The 14093-nt window shown below is 41.3% G+C and overlaps 1 protein-coding gene across 1 annotated transcript in view; it reads left to right on the forward strand.

Annotated features, from left to right (window-relative positions):
• LOC148371752 (neurocalcin-delta A) overlaps positions 1-14093 on the forward strand; it is a 41077-nt gene that overhangs the window by 854 nt on the left and 26130 nt on the right. The window lies entirely within an intron of this gene.

Here is a 14093-nt window from a genome sequence, read left to right on the forward strand (position 1 = left end):
TTTGGTTTGCAAACAGCTGCCACTTGCCTCCCTTGGAGACAACTGGATAGCATGTAATGCGTGCAACGCATCTCGCTTTCACGTACCTTTTAATATTAACAGTGTTGGGAATAACGCATTACAAAAGAACGCAAATACTTTTCTCGGTAACGCGTTTTGTAACTCAACTGTTGTTACAACATTTTGTGTTACTCCACTATTTTCTAAAAGCAGATAATGAATTGTAATGCCTTCTTCACTTTGACGGTTCCCCTTTAAGCATTAATCTAACCGCAACACAGCTTTTGATTACAATTACTGCAAAGGGTGGGTGGGTCAATATCACCTACAAAATACAAGTGAATCCAGTTACAGTATATGTCCGAACCAGAACAGGAAACAGGACCCACTCGCGTAACGTTACTCACAGTTTTATTGGGGAAAGGAAAAAGGAGCGCTGACTCGATCCGGAGATCGTTGGTCGCGGGGAGAAGGTTGCTCAGCCGCGGAAGTGGGACTTCCGTGGCGAGCAATGGCGGTGTCGGGAACGGAAAAAGTCGAAATCAAAGAGATCGTGGCGGCAGAAAAACGGGGGCTAAAACATAGGACAAGTGAAAGAGGGCTTGCTGTGTAAAAACGGAGATTCGCCGACGGACCGACAAAAGGCAACTGACAGAATAGCTTTTAAATACTGACAGGGAGCCAATCTGTCAACGAGCTTCAGCTGGTGACCGAGGGCGGGGCCAATTGGGCACCATGGCAACCGGGACAGAAGCTGGCAGCACACGGCGGGGGCCAATTGGGCGCCAGGGCAACCGGGACAGTGTGGCTGTCTGAAGCACAGTGCGTGGATGCTGAATATCTCTCTACTGATATTCTGATATTTACCTTAGCATTAATACTCACATTTAAGTCGAATTTAGAATACTGAAATCCTGCGTTCAGCTTATGTGGACATATTTGGTTGTGTGTCATCAGTAGTGAATGTTAGAAAGCACATGGGTAGGGGGCATGGCTTGCATTGGAACAACAGAATAAGTGGAGCAGACAACTAGATGAGCTGAGATCTCTTTACTCATCTCCTCGATTCCAGTGTTTTCAACCATTTTTGAGCCAAGGCACATTAACTTCATTGAAAAAAGTCCTGTAGACAACCACCAGTCTCATGTAAAAGTACATCCGAATTAACAATGACTTTCGCTAGACCGCACAGGCACACAAAGTGGGTAATTTCCCACCGCACAGTAGGACAATTAATAACTGCGCCACGGCATACTCGTGTGCACAGTGGTAGAAGTGTTCCTTTAGTTTTCCTGTTTTCATGTTGACAATATCTGTGTGTTATTTGTTATTGCAACATCCGTTACAGCCTGGTCACCCTGGAAGGCGGATTACCTCGTGCGGTCTCTTTTCACGGTTTCTTCATTTTCCTCATGTTGAGGTTTTTGAGTATTTCCTTGCTCTCATGTAGGTTTTAGATGAGGGGATGGTGTAATAATAGTCTGTAGTTTGCAATAATCTGTGGTCTGTGTAGCCCTTTTAGACTCTTTGTGATAAAGGGCTATACAAATAAATATGACATGACTTGACTGTTAGGAGGCTAAAGTGGCCCCACTTGAAATTGCAAATTATGCAGAATTTGCACCGACTCCCGTCCCATTCCGCCATAGATGCGAATCCATATTCTATGTACTGGATTAGTATGGCCACTTTCTTTTCCGACACCATGTCATAATATGGATTAAGATATGAAGAAAGTAATTACACTACATACTACGATGACATTAACACCTTGGATCACTCCTGAACCTGTTAAATTCCACACTTTTGCCAAGCAATGTCAGATGATCAGCTACAGCCAGTGATGGCTAAGCAGATGCAATGTGTCTTGACCTCCACGGCAGAGGCTCCACCAAACCCCTGAGACTAACACACAAAACCCCTAGGCTTCAATTGAGGGACATAGGAACGTTGATAAACATGTCTTTTTTATGTCACCAGTCGCTGAAATACGTCGTGCCACACATCATTGGAAAGCTTAAACACTTGGGGTTCAAGATATGACTTCAAATTGTTGGTTGGTTGGATCCCTCAACCACTAGGGTTCAGGGGCACCATTTCCTCTGGTGTGTCTAGGACAATTACAGCCTCATCACATAAACATCACAATCATTCTGAAACAAGATACCTGAAAACCATAAAAACGGAGTAGCTCACCAATTATGTCCCCTGGAAGTCATCGTCGAATATCCACAAAAATTGCTTCTTTACATCCAGGGAGTTCCAGAATATCCAACCATGTTAAATATTTACTCCAAAATACACGATAATGCCGACAGTTAAAAAAAAATCCCAATAGCATTTCTGCATGGTCAGACATTCCTTGTTATAATCCGTTTATTTTTCCATACAACTGTCGATTACAAATTAACAGACTCATAAATGTATTCCCAATAGGGTTGTTAGTCTCTGTACTTTTGATTGACACCACTCTTGGCCAAGAGCAGTCATTTTTCACGGTCCACACCTTGCATTAGCCTACAATGGCCTGTATTGAAAAAAAAAAATCATGAACTTCTCCAGCTTCAAAATTCCTCAGCCGATAGTAACCGATTCAAATGTTAATTGACACATTGGTTAGCCAATGAAATTCCCAACATAATTTCATTCCATTTTCCCGGGGTGTATTCAAATCAGCCGAAACATAGCAAGCTTTCAGCTCTTTCAAAATGTATAAACAAATGTTAAAAAAGTTAAATACACAATTGCAAAGGTTTTAGTTAAGTAAACTGATGTAAACCAAATAGCCACCTGTGCAAACACCTAGACCTACCATTAGAAAAATGTGTAAAATACAATGTCTAGTTACTCGGATTGTGACAAAATTTGACAAGGTACCAGGTAAGGCTTCAAGCTATTGGCTCACCTGTTTCCCAGCTAAGATGCCTATGCTACACTTATCTGCAGATATTTGTTTTTTTTTTAAATGATAATAATAATAATTGTGGAAAATAAAAACCTTCCATTTCTGTGTGTTCCAACTCATATTACTCAATGTCAGTTTATTTCAGTTTGGGACCAAACTTCAGCGTCATACCTTTTAAACAAGACCAAAACCGAGACTATACAGTTGGCATTAACAATGAATATGAGTAATAACTTGCATTGTACAAAAACAATTGACTGCAATGACTAGGCCTCTGTCTCAAAATTCCAGCTGATGCAGCTGGTTCTACATCAGTGGTTCTCAAATAGTAGGGCGGGCCGGCTTGGACGGGCGTGAGGATACGTCAAGGGGGCGCGGGCGTGTTCAATATCGGGGAACTTTTTTTTTTTTAACTCTTCCAGAATATGTAAATTTGGGTACGTAAACTTACAAGGATAGCTTTAAATATAAAATGATAACCAATATTTTCATGCAACAATTGCACCCGAGATTTACACGCGTACTTCCACTCATTGCAACTTCAACCCTTTAAAATAGTATCCATAAAGTTACAACTGTATTTTGGTGTGTCAAGCACAACCGTACCTGTATATTCACCAATTGATAAACTGCAAAGGGTATTACTGATACGGCATTTGTTGTTGTTGAAAATCGAAAATAATGTCCAGAAAAATCACACAAGTTAATGTGCACTTCATCCTGTTTTGGCTTTTAGACGGTTCATGTAACACAAGTGGAAACTAACTTGAAGGCAGTTTATGTAACCGGTGATTTATGACCACAGACAGGAAGAGAGCAATGGAAAAAAGTCTTAAGTGAAAAAGAGAGAAACTTAACCGATAAAAGAAGAAAAACAAAGCAGTACTATTTTTAATGTCTAAATGGTGAGTCGGACATAAACAATGGGTCCTACGTCATAAAATAAGTAAGGTAAGCTCAACGAAATATTCTTTTACAAGGTGCACGTGAAGAAAATGCTTGTAAAATGCACTCCGCATCATATGAGGTAAAATGTCTGTTCCAGTTGTTTTGTTGAAGCCTTGCAGGGTATTCTGCGATTTGAGTCGATTTCTGATGCATTCCAAATAAAAAATTTAAAAGAACGATACCTCCTATTGGAAGTAAAGAAAACTGAAACTAATCCCGGGATCTGCAGTATTTAAAGATGTTACCTGTTCCTAACATTAAAATATCCGTTATCTAACAATCAAAACCATCTCTAGATTGAGCATTTTTTTTATTATTTTTATAACAAGTTGTTTTTGCAAGCTTACAATTCACTGACCTTAAGAAGTTCCCTTCCTTTGGCAGCAGGGTCACCTGTTTTTTCAAAGTTGTTATACCTCCATTATCTGCACCGCTTGTCCTCTGTAAGGTCGCCGGGGTGCTGGAGCTATCTTCGGGCAATGGGCAGGGGACACCCTGAACTGGTTGCCATCCAGTCGCAGGGCACTCAGGGACAGACAATTCGCTCGCTCATTCACACTTTGTCAATTTGGACCAGCCAAATCACCGAATATGCATGTCTTTGGAATGTGGGAGGAAACCGGATTGCCCAGAGGAAACCCACGCAAGCACGGGGAGATCATGCAAACTTCACACAGGAGGTTCGAACTGTGCCGCACACGCGCTGACCACTGCGCCGCCGTGCTGCCCAATGTTAGACCTCTTTGCGGCAATTTCTGTGCATTAAACAAACAAATAAATCAATCAATTAAGTCACATTTATCTGTACAGTACTTAATCACAAAAACTCTCAAAGGGCTGCCCATTTGATCTCAGACCTACATGAGGACATGGAAAAAGACCTTCACGTGAAAGGAACGAAAAGGAAGAAATATTTTTAGAAAAGAATATTTTATTTTTACATTTTGCTGTATTAAAAAACACATACTAAGAAAAAAAGTTTTGTTTCAAGCTTTTTGTGAAAAAGGAAAATTGTTGTTAAACAAATGAATGGTATTCCAGATTGCTAATACATTTGCTCATTTTCAGTATCTTTTCTCAATTTACAAAAAAAAATCTCTTTTAGGAACATTGTATTCTTCAGCGCCTCGTAGTGGTTAAAAAAAACCTAATCCATAAAAAAAATATATATATATTGATTTGAATCAGTTTCTCCCCTTCTTACGACCATACTATCTCCAGCGTACGAAGAACTTTGACTTTTTTTTGCTTAATATCTCATGAATCCATTCAATATGGTTGGTGAAAAGTGTAAATCATTTGAAATGAAAGTGCAATAAGTAAGTTTGATGTGGTTGAGAATATGGTTGGATCGCTTTTTTTCGGCCACTTTCTACCACGGAAAAGGAAGTAGCCTAACTTTTCAACACCTCGCTAGACCAAGCCAAAGTACCATCATGCTTCAAATTTGCCAACATCATCCCAGTGCCAAAGAAACCCCAGATCTTATCACTCAACGATTACCGGCTTTGAGAGACTGGTTAAAGAGCACATCACCTCCAGTCTCCCCTCCTCATTCGACCCCTTTCAGTTTGCCTACAGGACAAACCGCTCCACCAGGGATGCCATCTCCTCTGCGCTTCACCTGAGCCTGACACATCTAGAGGAGAAGAACTCCCATGTGCGGATGCTGTTCCTGGACTTCAGTTCAGCATTCAACACCATCATCCCACAACATCTGGTAGACAAGATGAGACTCCTGGGTTTCAACACCCCCCTGCGGAACTGGCTGCTGGACTTCCTCTGTGACAGACCCCAATCAGTGCGGATAGGTCAGAACAGTTCAGATGTCATCTACCTCAGCACGGGCTCCCCCCAGGCTGCGTCCTAAGCCCCTTGCTGTTCACCTTGATGACACACGACTGCGTCCCTAGGTCCGCCACAAACCACATCGTGAAGTATGCTGACGACACAACAGTGGTGGGCCTCATCAGGGATGACAACGACCTGGCCTACAGAGAGGAGGTGGAGCAGTTGGTGGGCTGGTGCAGGGACAACAGCCTGGTCCTGAATGTCGACAAAACTAAAGAGATCATTGTCGACTTTAGGAAAAACCAGCCCAACCATGCCCCACTTTGCATCAACAACAAGGCTGTGGAGGTTGTCAGCAGTATCAAGTTCCTAGGGGTGCACATTACAAACAAACTCACCTGGTCCGTAAACACTGCATCACTGGTTAAGAGGGCACAGCAGCGCCTGTACTTCCTGCGGAGGATGAGGAGAGCCCACCTGCCCCCACCCTCCCTCATTACATTCTACAGGGGCACCATAGAGAGTATCCTGACCAGCTGTATCTCTGTGTGGTGTGGAGGCTGCAGCGCTACCGACTGGGGTAGTGTGAGGAGGGTAACGAGGACAGCAGAGAAAATAATCGGGACTACACTTCCCTCCATTCAGGACATTGGCCAGAAGCACTGCCTATCCCATGCAAAAAACATTACCGGGGACCCCTCTCACCCCCATCATGGACTGTTCACTCTGCTAGCCTCTGGGAAGAGGTACTGCAGTGTGCGGTGCAGGACCACCAGGCTCCGCAATAGTCTAGTCCCCCTGGCCATTAGACTGTTAAATGGTCAATCTAACATATAGTTAACTTAAATCTAAACGGCTGCTAATCTGACTTTTGCACTACTGGCAGTTTTTTTTATAGCTTGCCACTCCTTGCACATTGCTCTCTGCACTATTGTAATTACAGCGTTATTGTTACAGTGTTAATGTTACTGTGTACCTGACTTGTTAACCTGACTGCCCATATTGCACATCTGGTTAGCTACTCTTCTTGCACTATCGGCACTATGGTAAAATACTACACGTAGCCAAAATACAATACCACATTATTTATATCTGTACATTCAAGGAAACTGTTGGGGGTCAGATGCATCGACATTTCGTTCTGTATACACGTGTACTAGAATGACAATAAAGTAGATCTGAATCTGAATCTGAATCTGAATTGAAGCCCATTTTGCACAAGTGAGTTAAACTTCCCTTTATTTATCTTTATAGAGCATATTATTTCATTAAATGTTTATTTTTCAGTACGAAACAATAGAGGTTACTTTTACAAGTCTTAAACATACTTATACAAACCTTGAAAATACAAAATATAGCACTGAAGAAACCTACAAACGATCGTTCAGAATCTCGTTCGTAAGTAAGCCAGGGTCTGTATGCAAAAACACATAAAAAGTTAAGATCCAGCTCAAGAGCCAAACTGGGTTTGACATCCCTATTGTAAAGGGGGGTGTTTCCACCCTAAAGAACCGCTGATAAAGACTGTTTTAGATGACAGAACAAACCAAGAATGACAGGAAACGGGATAGAAGGGAAAACCTGACCTTGGTGATGATCAGTTCGGGTAAGAATATATTTTATTTTGCAGTGACAAAGTGAAAATATTGTTTTAAGAACAGATAAACAGATTAACTGACTAAACTTACATCGTCTTAAAAGTAGCAAAAAAAGTCACTTGGTTTGTGCTCAGCCTGATGTTTCAGTGTGTGGGAATTCCATTCTGTGGCTAAAAATAGAACATCTGTTTCCCATAGATCCAACAAATGCATGTGTGCCTATAGGCCTGGCAGGATTATCTTTTATGTCAGCGTGAGACGCCCTGCATGGAAACTTTTAGCTGGGGGTGGCCCCTCTGCACTTTCTGCACCCACCTGATGGGAATGGGATTTGAGTTAAAAGGCCCATGATTAGCTTTTTAAGGAACCCAGTTGCAAAGTGACAAAGAGTAGCATGGCCAGCTGCCCTTTGCATCTCGTGAATAAAAGCAGCTGTGCTCTATTTCATTGAGGGCCTCTGCAAAAGCTGTAAATGATCTAAAGAAGGTCTCAAGGACTCTTAACAAAGTTTATATGTGGTCTTCACCAGTGTTGGCCATGTTACTGAAAAAAAGCAATTAGTTACAGCTACAGTTGCACGATTAACTAAAATCGAATCGATATTGCGATGTGACATAGTACAATTATGTAATTGCAAGACTCTGCAGTTTTTTCACAGATTGATCAACATCTACCCTTCCAAAGTTCCCAAGAAAAGGGTGCTAAGATTAAACCCTTAGCAATCCTCTGAAAATGAACCTAAAATCCCAATCCGTAACGTACCTAACATTAATTGTATGCTGTTGTTGAATGTTTGTTTTATAGTTTTAAATATGGCTTGGATGTGATTATGTACAGTAGAGAGAATATCAGTAGGGAGAAATTACATGTCCTTAATTATGCCCGAGATGACGTCACCGTAACTGTATTTTGTTGTGTTGCTTGCATATTGAGGGGCAAAGAATGAACGGTTGAAGAACAGAAAGCATTGTGATCCGTGACTTACTTTTCAAAATATCAGCGTAACGCACCTGTTGTAAAGACGGATGAGTCATAGTACTCAGTACTGAGAAAGGTAATTGATTTCAGAAACGTGTTACTTTGTAAAGCGTTACTCTTGACACTGGTTTTCACATTGGTATTTGTATCAGTTGTTTCTATAGTTGTATCACAAATATACAAACTGGGGCAGCACGGCGGGAGAGTGGTTAGCGTGCAACCGCACGGTGCAGAGGCTCTGGGTTCATGTCCAGCTACGGCAGCTTCCGTGTATGGAGTTTGCATGTTCCCCCCGTGCCTGTGTGGGTTTCCTCCAGGCACTCTGGTTTTCCTCCCACTTTCCAAATACTTGCATGTCAGGTTAATTGGCCGGTTCAACATGTCCCTAGGTGTGAATGAGCAAGTGAGTTGTCTGTCTCTGTGTGCCCTGTGACTGGCTGGCAACCAGTTCGGAGTGTCCCCTGCCCACATCCGAATTACCGGCCCGTTGCACTGACTCCGAAGACAGCTGGGATGGGCTCCAGCACCCCAGCGACCCTACTGAGGATAAGTGGTGCAGATAATCGATAGGATGGATTAATATACAAATGGGAACCTCAACCATGTTGTTTTCAACCCTTTTAGCATAAATAGTTAAAGGAATATTTTTTGACCTCTTAAAAAAGTGAATCATGCAAAGGGCCACCAGTTTAATAAGAGTTTATTAATTCTTAAAAAAGAATGAAAAAATAACTGATAAGTAATTATTATTTTATTACTATTGTATTACTATCTTAAAAAAGGCTCATTTGACGAATACTAAACATCCATGCATGTGCTAGTTTCTTGGAGTCATCCTGTCTCCTGACCTCCCCTGATGGGACTTCCGTTCTGTTGGTTATTTTTCCGTGATACTCTATCCTGCTCCTATATTTCTGTGAACAGGAAGCGACACAAGTGCTTTCTTAATGAGAACCATCTCAAAGCTCTAGATTTGCCTCCAGACTGCTCTGTCTTTCACCAGGTGTTTAATTTCACTTATGAGTGTCCACTTGTTCATGCAGATAAAGCCCCTCAGGCGACACCACTGACAATTGGCATTTTGCTTTTAGCGTAAAGTTGCAGGGGACACCTTTTGGAGGAAAACGGTGGAGCTTAAAAAGCGTTGAGTATCAAACATGTTTTGGCACACTGTCGCCAAATTTCTTTCAAGCTTTTTCACAACGCATGCGCTATAAATACAAAACACTGCAGTCATTTCTGAAAACAATTCAGACGCCCTTCTGGCGCATAAATAGTAGATGTTTTTGCCAAAAATGTTCCTTTTATATATATTTGGAGCAAAACAGTAGATTTGACAGTAATTTATTTAATATTTACTAAGTATCATATTTATTCAGGTAAAATGCACGAAATTATTTTCCTAAAAAAAAGGCAAAAGTTCAGGTGTGTTTACAATGAAATCTGGCCTGACACGTGTTAAATGAAGTGTGAAACGCCCTTTGTGCAATGGTATGCCCCAGCGGCAGTGTTGTGGCGTGTGACGTCATGTCACAGTCACGGAAGTTCAATACAGTTCACTTGAGCATATGCTACGGTTTTCTGCGTCATTATTACCGTATTATTATTACAGATAATACACACACAAATAACATGCTTAGATGTACAGTGGAACCTCAGTTCTCGAACATAATCCGTTCCAGAACCCTGTTCGAAAACCAAAATAATTTTTCCCATAAAACAGAATGTAAATCGTTTTAATCCGTTCCAACACCCTGAATGTTTACCTTGAATGTTTAACATAAACATAAAGCTAACCCAGGCTAATCGTACATTTGCGTTATCGTAATCTTCCGTACGAAAAATTACGCTAACACGAACGTGTAAAAATAAAAAAAATCCGGTCGTTTACAAGTCATTTAGCACCCGGGTCTCCACAACAAGTGGTGAGCGGTTCATTGGAAAGGGGGCTCCGTTCCAACACCCTGAATGTTGGGCTCCGTTCCAACACCCTGAATGTTTACCCTGAATGTTTAACGTAAACATAAAGCTAACCCGGGCTAATCGTACGTTCGCGTTATCGTAATCCTCCGTATGAAAGATTACGCTAACATGAACGTGTAAAAATAAAAATAAAAAGGATAAAGAAAATAATTATGAATAGGATTTCTTACCTTTGTGGTGGTCAGCAGAAGCCCATCCCAGCCATCTCCGGGCAGCACCGCTAAGAGTCGTACAGCTGGGCGATTTTGCGTCTGCCCGAGACGATCGGAGACAAATTCACGACAGGGTTTTTACCGCAGATGCCGTTCGGTCACTCCCGCGAGCGAGCCCCTAACCCGCGGCAAGGGTACTTTCGGGCGCAATACGCACGACACCGCGACAAGCCGAGCGGGTCGGGGGCTCGGCGCGGAAACTGGCGCCCGGCGTCTCCCGCCCGGGCCGCGATGGCTCTACATGGCGCTACACGGCCCTTGATGGCTCCGGCCAACAGGCGGCTGCGGGGGAAAGGGGTAGCTGGGGGGACCTGTGGGGTTAGGGGGGGGGCGGTGAAGCGAAAGCCGCACCGAAACCGCGCGCCGGGAAACGAGAACGGCGCGCCGTGCTAGGGTTGTCTGCCGAGGGGGATTCCCGCAAAAAGTGAAAATCTGCAAAGTAGCGACGCCCCTTAACAACCCCCCCCCCCCTTTTTTTTTTTTAACCATTACAGACCGCGAAGTTCTGAAGTCGCTAACGTCGAACCGCGAAGTAGCGAGGTCTCACTCTAACCATATTTCTTCTGCGTCTATTGCACTTTTATTTTCCTGAAAAAAGAACTCAAATTTTCGTCGTGCATTATACATAAGTCTAGTTAGTATATTACCGTATTTCCGCAATGATTGATCTGTCAAAAGTATCGCTGACCACAATTGCAAAACATTGAATGCAACTGCATCTCTCGACCCCCAAGACACCAAGAACTATTTTTGGTAACAATATCCAAATCGCTTGCGCTGACGTTTTATAATAGATACAATAATTCTCCAAGCTCGTGCGCGGAGGCGAGCGGCCTCTTGATTTCTTGCTTTGCCTCGCTCACACTTAAACACAGGATAAAGGTGGTGTCCTTCACTTCAAAATATTCTACTTGCTGACGCCATCTTCTGGCTGAAATGATCATTGAGCTCCTTTTGTTGCGCATGAAAATATGTGGCATTTAGACTGCATTTGAAACAGGCCTTTTCTTACATTCACCATTTTCATCCTGCTATAAAAGAAAACCACGACCATATTACTCTACTCTCCCTCATCCCCCCGTCTCCTTTCCTCCAGCATAATGTGCTTCGTGGCTGGAACAACCATGATAAAAGTAAGATAAAAGCATATAGGCGCGGTTAAAGAATAGAAAAAGCCTCTTCGAACTTAGTTGAGCATTGTTAACACATACATACAGAGAAAACATTTAATTTGAAACACCTCAAACTACGCACCCCATCTTTGCCGATCATGCTGAAATTCAAGGAATTTAAGGACCTAGACAAAAATTCACTGTACTAACGACCTATGTTAGAGAATTCAGAAAACAGGAAGTTGTCCTAAAAGATATACATAAAACCAAAAAAAGCACGATGAGGCAAACAAATCTTTGGTGAATATGATAATGATTAGACTTAAAAGGGCATTCAATAAATATTGTGAACAAGTATAATGACCCGACTTTACTGGGCTTGGTCTTGCTGGGAATTGTACTTGGTCGAGGTAGTTGGGGCTTTGGTTTGTTGAAAAAGAACCATAGAGCCAATAGGGAGTGCAAAAGAGCCTCATGGTGACATGCAGCTCCATAGACGTTTGTACAAAAAAGCAGATGTTTATTGATATTTGTTTATATTTATTGGGGGTGCCTTGACACAAAACATAGCTTAGAGGCCTAAAGTAGAACTGTGTACATTTTGACCAAAATCAGTTCTGCAGTTTTGGAGCCTATAAGTCACATACGAATGCACACACACACACACACACACACAAACATCGGGATTAATACATTTATTTAGAATAGATTAGATATATTTTATTTTGGTATAGTGTTCAGAGTTTACGTTGTCAATAAATTATTTTTATCATGGCCGCATGTATTCAACATTTAACAATTGCTATAAGTGTTGAAATTGAAAATGCTCTTGACCAGGACAGTCCTAAAAAATATATATTTTTTTTCAGCTAAAAAAAATTGAGAAAAGCAAAAAATTATAATGACATTTGAGACAACCCAATTACTTTAATATCTCACAAGGGAACAACCGTAGTACTGCTGATTAGCTCCAAAAAGTTGCGTTTGGAATATTGGACTTTTCCTGAATACAGGTTTGTTTTTCAATCCTACTCAACTTAATGGCAAACATAGTATACTTTTACTGGCCTAAATTCAGTGGTGAACCATGTATTTCACACTTAAACCCTCAGTGGTGCTACGTCAAAATCAATCCAACCCTCGATAACTATTTTATGGGTTACAAAACAGTTATTGTAGTTACAGCTGTGACACAAATAACATAACTTGAGTAAAAACATAATAAAATTGCCATATTATTTAGAAATGTAACGACATTTTAATCACCCAAAATCATTTATATTTATGCACAAAATCAATCTTCCTTTTCTCAAAATTATTTCAATTACTCTGTCGTACAGATTGTTCGTGCATTTCAGTTCCATTAAGAAGTTCTTTTCTATCGCCATCGAAGCTTAAAGGCAAGCCTGTCCTGTCATATTTCTGGCATACCTATTTATTCGTTTTAGGGCTAAGAATGTCCGTTTGACAGAAACGGAGGACACAGGGATCTTTTTGTTGTGGTACTTTTGTTACCGCCCTCCCGCCAATCATAGTTTGTAAAACCGCTTTTTGGCAGGTCCAAATCTGATTGGCCTAACCTAACAGTTTTATCGTCACATTTTTTATGCTTCAGGGCCTGCAGAACTGGTTGCGAAGGCCTCCAGGTATATTTCTGTGCCAGGCAACAAGTAATGTTGGAAATGTGATGGTGGTTGAATACCTAAATAGAAAAGCACACTTCTGGAAAAGGTGCTATTTTGGGAAAAGCAATGAAAGGAAGCTGACAAACAATTTGGAATTAGTTAACAAATATTCATGGCCGAAATGTAATTAACATCACACAATTCTTGTATTTTCTTAGGCCTGCCTAAATTGTTTTTCAGGTCCACTGTTGTGTCAGGCTGACCAGAGCCACAAATATATAAACAACTACACATTCAAGTCTCGCAATATCGGGAAGGAAAAGCTACAAGGAAGCTAGCTGATTCCTGTCACATTCCAAAATAGTTGTCAAGGGTGACTCAGCTGAGTGGGCGCTCAGTCCACTGGTGCCAGATCCTTCACTCTTATTTTTGGTTGGCGTTACATCGATTTTTGCTGAGCAAATATCACATATCCTCCATACAAGATTTTAAGATTTTAATATTGTATCACTTGAGTAGCAACAGAATTGTTTTAAGTGCAGATTAAATTGACTGTCATTTTGTCTGTTCATTCGGTTTTACTTAATCCTGGCAGAGGGCATGGGAGGGGGGGCTTCATCGCCTACTCTTCCTTTTTGCAAGGTCTGTTACTATGACAACCTCACGAAAGAGGGAGAGAATAAAAAGATACGCTCCCTCAGACTTGGTCCAGTAATTTCTTGGTCACCAGATTGTTGTCTGAAGGTTATAAGAAGTTGAAATTTCATGGGACAAAAAAATCATTGTCGACACCTTTTAGAGAAGGTTTAATATTGTACTATTATTAGTATTATTTTTACAAACTAATAATTGCATTTTATTATTTATTTATTATCCTTGTTGCTGTTGTTCTTCACCTTATTTTTCATTTAATAATACTGTACATCCATCCATCCTATCCA

Source organism: Urocampus carinirostris, chromosome 2, assembly GCF_059441175.1.
Source record: "Urocampus carinirostris isolate Australia breed hairy pipefish chromosome 2, RoL_Ucar_1.0, whole genome shotgun sequence".
Lineage (NCBI taxonomy): Eukaryota > Metazoa > Chordata > Actinopteri > Syngnathiformes > Syngnathidae > Urocampus > Urocampus carinirostris.